Here is a 7640-nt window from a genome sequence, read left to right as displayed (position 1 = left end):
AAATCTAGGATGAGGAAGAGAATATTAACATTGGTTGGGAGATACAGAAGAAGAAGAATAAGAACAACACACAGAAAAGGAAGAGAATATCTCCACAAACTTTTTTGGGGATTGGCAAAAGCATATTTGAAGTAAATTTAGGTTTAGCATCAGGTTTAGATTTCCTGAACAACCTTTACAAAAGTTGAGTCGCTGTGTAAGTTAACATTAGACCTTTAGCTCTATTAACATACAGTTAATCAGATAAGAGATCGGTTCCCAATTTAGTCTAACATGTTTACATCTGCTAGTAATGCAAACATGTGCAGTGTCGGAAGTTACAGTATACGAATGTTTAGCAAATGTGGGGTAACTAGTGTGGAAATATTGAATCAAATATTTCTCAGATACCGGAGCTTGTGAATTCAAATAGACTTTATTACAAAAAGTAACCAAGCCAAGCAATTCCATGGAACAACTATGTAGCCTCCTGCTGCAGATACATTTACACATATCTATAGCCTTATTTAATTATGATCCCTACAGCAACTGCCGTAAGAATAACTACTGCCTGTAATCTGTCAAGTGTTCGCCGGCTGTTTAGAAATTGGGAACAATATCAATGAGTTGGAAGAATATCTGTTAGAGGAATTAAATTCCTATATGCTTAATAACCAATTAAATTAATACACTCAGCCCATTTCTAAGGATTTGTAAGAAACTTATTTGCATAAAACGGGCGGAGACCAGTTTCAAAATCAAGCACTAGCGTTTATTCTCGAGAGTACTGAACATGATACAATTTACAACAGGTTATAAACTGAAAATGACGTAATTAGGTTTCAAACTGTCCCGTCCCTCCTCCACTCCAGTACAATGGCAGTATAGTTCTCAAGCCTTCCTACATCGACCCCCACAGTATAGATAATTTATGACCAGGCCAAAGCCTCCCTGTGTAGATAAGCATTCTAGCCAGTCTGACGATAAGTTCATTCGTTTCTACCAAGGAACAGACAGTCATTGTTCTAATTCTTGATTATAATTACACACATTATAGTCAGTACTAGGATTAAAAGAAAATTCATACATCTATACAGTAACATAATAGTATTCTGATTAGTCAGTCCTGATTGAAATGTATACATAATTAGTCATTATTGATAAAAAATACCTTAACATATCCACCCAATGATTAAATATTATACATCCAATCACACATCCAGTTGTATTAAAATATTAAAAAGCATACATCTATTTTTATTAGAAATATTTCTTGTTATCAAAATACCTTCTAACATAAACCAATACTTGCATTCACCCTGACTGTTTTTAGGCCTACATCAGAATCATAACTCTTCTTATCAGGATTTTCGTTACAATCTTCATCGAAACAAGATACAACCTAACATCTCTAAATATCAAAATGGTATAATCAAGACCTAAGTTCCTTGCATATGAAGAATCCGGATTCATTCATCTATTTAGGTTTGAGACATGTATTCATCATTCCACTGGTCAGATCTTGGAATCAGTCCGTATCGCACCATCTGTTTTCTCATTGATTTCTCCAGAGTCCTGGAAATGAGACCTCATATACAGGGGATTAGACAATAGCCACACAAAACTAAAACAGTCACACAGGTGAAGGTAGCCCATAACACAGTGATCATAACATTTTTCCATTTTCCAAACATACTATCAAACCAATTAGTCAGAGAAGTATCCACCCCGGAGATTTCTGCCAACTCGTGAGCCAGGGTGGTCAAACCAGCTAAGGCTTTGGTCACTGATTAGTCAGGAGCTGTGTCATGGGGAATAAACCACCTCCACCTACTCTCACCCTTTCCAGCCAACAAACATATCCAAGATTAATTATTATATTCTGCCAAGTCATTCATTACATCTCTGGTATAATTGACAAATCGCTGTGGATTATCCTAAATATAATTGATCCAGTTCACATTCTTATTTGAGAGTGGACCACTAGAAAACACTTAACTCTAATCCTGCTAAGATCTGATTTCTTGCTCTGAACTCGTCTGGTATCCCCCGTAGAACCCCAATGTTATCTATATATACTCTCTCGTCAAAAGACCCAGATGGAGTACTTCTTTTCTCCCGTTTGGCCAACTTCATGTCATGGTGTTGAATGAGTGTGAAAGGCATTCCCATATGCCCGAGAGCGCATATGTCCTAATATGTCCAACCTGTAGGTTTTTTTCTTATTCTTTTCTTCCCATAATATCATTCCTCCACACAACCGCCAGATGTCAGCCCTGGCCCACTTTACCTTATTGAAACAACATTCTCTGTCCTATTGCAGGTAACAACTTCCCCTACATATTTGTTTAATCATTGATTCCAGTTTTTCTTTATTTAAACGTTCATCAAATTCGTACTTACTCCTCCATGTCTGACTAAAATAGGTGTTCCTCTTATCTTCTTCCTGCATATATTTCTCATCTCCCGTTCATTTCGGGACCTCCTGTGAGGATTTACTACTCATGTTTAATAAATCCTTGCCGCTCCAAGTAGCAATGTTCATACTTACTATCTATGTGTATGTATTTCTATGTTCTATGTATGTGTTGTTTACCCTTACCTAGTTTTCTCCTTTGTTTTCTCCTTTGTGGAAACGTTGTCTATAGCTTTGACTCTCGATCAGATACCATGTCTCACCCGTACAACTATAAGCTATTACCCAGGGGTCGTAAATCCCTAGTTAACCTCCTATTTCATGTTGCCTCATAGGACTTTTAAAGTACACCAATATCTTGTCTCACATCGCTATATTAGGCTTCCCTCTCTCCTGGAACCTCTTGTCTATAGATTTGGCTTTTATCCCATTCCTAGATTTTGGCTTCCCTCTCCTCCTCATTTGGACTGCCTGTCCCGTCTTAAAACCCCTCTGGCCTCCAAGGCACCAGGATCTATCAAGCTAGTTTATTTATGGTGTGCACTTAACCCCAGGTTGTCTCGAACCTGCCAGTGTATATACAAAACCCAGTGTATATCGGTCATACACAACCCATTGGATCTGTTTGGAATAGCAAAGCTCCTATTCTTGATCAATTCTAAACCTTTTAGAACATCAAATCAAAGATAAACTTAAATCATTCCCCCCAGAATCGAGAATTTAGGCTACTGACCTTGTCGCCGACTGGGAAAAGCAATGTTCGTTGGATCTAGTCACCGTCCCTGTCAGTCTGGGGTGTATACCGGCCTGTTCTTTAACCTCAATTCAGAGGCCAGGTCTTAAAATAATGGGACTAGACCCGCCTGTGCATGATTTTCGGCGTACGACCTTCAGATGGCAGAGACAGTTATTTAGATCCGTCTCGAAGGACCAATTGTTAGAGGAATTAAATTCCTATATGTTTATTACCGAATTCAATTAATACACTCAGCCCATTTCTAAGGATTTGTAAGAAACTTATTTGCATAAAATGGGCGGAGACCAGTCTCAAAATCAAGCAATAGCGTTTATTCTCGAGAGTACTGAACATGATACGATTTACAACAGGTTATAAACTGAAAATGACGTCATTAGGTTTCAAACTGTCCCGTCCCTCCTCCACTCAAGTACAATGGCAGTATAGTTCTCAAGCCTTCCTACATCGACCCCCACAGTATAGATAATTTATGACCAGGCCAAAGCCTCCCTGTGTAGATAAGCATTCTAGCCAGTCTGACGATAAGTTCATTCGTTTCTACCAAGGAACAGACCGTCATTGTTCTAATTCTTGATTATAATTACACACATTATATTCAGTATTAGGATTTTTTTTTTATTCATACATCTATACAGTAACATAATAGTATTCTGATTAGTCAGTCCTGATTGAAATGTATACATAATTAGTCATTATTGATAAAAAATCCCTTAACAATATCCAACCTAACAAAACTCTTAAGTCACAAGTCTCTTAAACATTTACCATGTCTAAAATACCACCACTATCTCTTTTACTCGCAGCATAATCTAGGTATGTGTAATGTTCAATTTACTTATAATTTTCCCTATATTTTACACAGCCAGCTGTCCTCCCTCCTATGAGCTGTCTCCTGTAACAATATATATAGTCTCTGGAAATAACACCCCTCTACCACCACACCCTTAATATATGAGCCCCTCCCCAGATCCCCAATGCAGACAACGTTCCATCTAAATCCATAACACACTAGTCACTACTCCTAATGTACTTCCACAGTTATAAACATACTAAAACATTCTCAAATCAATTTAGTCAATATACCTCAGTACCTACTTTCCACAAAACCTAAAAACATATTGACTTAACAAGAAAAGAGAGAAATAAATGTCAAAAGAAATACATGTTTAATAACTTCCCACTACTCTTAATGTAACTTAAACTAGGGGGAGAAAACGTCCATCCGTTACGTTCTATCCCCATGTTATGCTGGTCTCCATGCCGTCTCCTTCATCTCCATCATTGGGTGTTATCGCAAAACACAGACTATAAACCTTATATGCAATTAATTATATATCATCCAGCCATCTCTGTCAATACAATTTAACATTACAATTCTAATGAAATAACAAAACAAAACAAACAAAAAACAACCTTTATGTTAACCCAAGCTATCATCCAGTATGTTCTAACAAACTCCCTCTCGAAGGATACTTCGAGATAAGGTTTCCAGAGCTTCCCCAGGCCAAATCAATTTAAACAGTGCCCCCAACCCTCACCATTCAAAAGCAACACTTCTGCTATATCCAAATCATAACTAAAACATTTTGTAAATTCTCCAACCCAAATTCAGAATAACAGTCCTTAGTGCTTACTTTAACTCAAAGTCAAACTTCTCAATTTAGCACACATCATCCCTATTAAAATGCACATTTATAAACAAAACCTTTTAGTACCAGCAATAACTATTCTCATTACAGCTGATACTCAGGAGCTGATGGTGTTGGAGGATTTTTAAACCAACCTCCCTGATAGAATTGTAGTTCATTTAAATGAACAGAAAGTGGCGACATTGGCCCAGGCAGCAGTGTTGGCAGATGAGAACCCTTTGACACACAAGACTGTCTTACGTCATCAGTACCACGACCCTAAGCCTTTGCACGATATCCATGAATGTTTTTACTGTCACCAAAAGGGCCACGTGATTGCGGACTGCCCGGTTTTGAAAAATGAACCGAAACAGTCCCTGTCACCATCCCCAAAATTAAAAAGCGTGGGTTTAGTCCAGTCTTTGGCTCTTGGACCGAGTTATTGATTCAGCATTTGGGAAACCGGATCCTATCTATGCTCTGTTTATCTCTGCCGGTTGTGTTTCCTAAACTGGAGAGAACAAGCTGATCAAAAGCCCATACAAATCTTACGAGACACCGGGGCGGTGCAGTCAGTAGACGTTTCGTCTCCTGAAACGTATTGTGACTCGCATGTCATATTACAGGGTATAGACAAAAACCGTATCTGTACCATTTCACTGGGTCCACTTAGTGTCAGTCTTTGTATCAGGACGTTTCTGTGTTGGTGTAGAGTCTACACTGCAAGTAAAAGGAGTCATATTGCTACTAGGGAACGATATTGCTGGTGGTAACGTCACTCCTGTGTTAGAGGTAGTTGACAACCCAGAAATCAAAACTACAGATGATAAATTGGTTCAAGCATTTCCCCATGTTCTTCCTGCTTGTGTGTTAACGATGGCACAATCTCGCAAGCTAGGAGATGTGGTGGATTTGTCTAGTTCCATTTTTGAGAATGTTGAGGTAGAAGACAATGCACCTTGTATTCCTTCTGCAAGGCCAACAGTTTTTGTCAAGCGTGTAATGGCACAGACATACAGTGCCCCCTTGAACTTTGCGACCTTTTGCCACATTTCAGGCTTCAAACATAAAGATATAAAACTTTATTTTTTTGTGAAGAATCAACAACAAGTGGGACACAATCATGAAGTGGAACAACATTTATTGGATATTTCAAACTTTTTTAACAAATCAAAAACTGAAAAATTGGGCGTGCAAAATTATTCAGCCCCCTTAAGTTAATACTTTGTAGCGCCACCTTTTGCTGCGATTACAGCTGTAAGTCGCTTGGGGTATGTCTCTATCAGTTTTGCACATCGAGAGACTGACATTTTTTCCCATTCCTCCTTGCAAAACAGCTCGAGCTCAGTGAGGTTGGATGGAGAGCATTTGTGAACAGCAGTTTTCAGTTCTTTCCACAGATTCTCGATTGGCTTCAGGTCTGGACTTTGACTTGGCCATTCTAACACCTGGATATGTTTATTTTTGAACCATTCCATTGTAGATTTTGCTTTATGTTTTGGATCATTGTCTTGTTGGAAGACAAATCTCCGTCCCAGTCTCAGGTCTTTTGCAGACTCCATCAGGTTTTCTTCCAGAATGGTCCTGTATTTGGCTCCATCCATCTTCCCATCAATTTGAACCATCTTCCCTGTCCCTGCTGAAGAAAAGCAGGCCCAAACCATGATGCTGCCACCACCATGTTTGACAGTGGGGATGGTGTGTTCAGCTGTGTTGCTTTTACGCCAAACATAACGTTTTGCATTGTTGCCAAAAAGTTCAATTTTGGTTTAATCTGACCAGAGCACCTTCTTCCACATGTTTGGTGTGTCTCCCAGGTGGCTTGTGGCAAACTTTAAATTACACTTTTTATGGATATCTTTAAGAAATGGCTTTCTTCTTGCCACTCTTCCATAAAGGCCAGATTTGTGCAATATACGACTGATTGTTGTCCTATGGACAGAGTCTCCCACCTCAGCTGTAGATCTCTGCAGTTCATCCAGAGTGATCATGGGCCTCTTGGCTGCATCTCTGATCAGTCTTCTCCTTGTATGAGCTGAAAGTTTAGAGGGACGGCCAGGTCTTGGTAGATTTGCAGTGGTCTGATACTCCTTCCATTTCAATATTATCGCTTGCACAGTGCTCCTTGGGATGTTTAAAGCTTGGGAAATCTTTTTGTATCCAAATCCGGCTTTAAACTTCTTCACAACAGTATCTCGGACCTGCCTGGTGTGTTCCTTGTTCTTCATGATGCTCTCTGCGCTTTTAACGGACCTCTGAGACTATCACAGTGCAGGTGCATTTATACGGAGACTTGATTACACACAGGTGGATTGTATTTATCATCATTAGTCATTTAGGTCAACATTGGATCATTCAGAGATCCTCACTGAACTTCTGGAGAGAGTTTGCTGCACTGAAAGTAAAGGGGCTGAATAATTTTGCACGCCCAATTTTTCAGTTTTTGATTTGTTAAAAAAGTTTGAAATATCAAATAAATGTCGTTCCACTTCATGATTGTGTCCCACTTGTTGTTGATTCTTCACAAAAAAATACAGTTTTATATCTTTATGTTTGAAGCCTGAAATGTGGCAAAAGGTCGCAAAGTTCAAGGGGGCCGAATACTTTCGCAAGGCACTGTATATCACCACAGGCTAAATCCATGGCTTGCAGCAGATTTACTCTGGTGTAGGGGTGTCTATCATACACTTTCCATCTCCAAGAGGAGAAAAACTCCTCAATCGGATTCAGGAAAGGCGAGTATGGAGGGAGGTACAAGTTCATAAACTGCCCATTGATGTTAAACCATTCCCTTACCTGAGCAGGTCGTTGGAAACTGACATTGTCCCACACTATCACATAGGTAGGAATGGGATTCTCA

Source organism: Oncorhynchus mykiss, chromosome 12, assembly GCF_057628025.1.
Source record: "Oncorhynchus mykiss isolate SJ-2025 chromosome 12, ASM5762802v1, whole genome shotgun sequence".
Lineage (NCBI taxonomy): Eukaryota > Metazoa > Chordata > Actinopteri > Salmoniformes > Salmonidae > Oncorhynchus > Oncorhynchus mykiss.
This window is presented reverse-complemented; position numbering follows the sequence as displayed.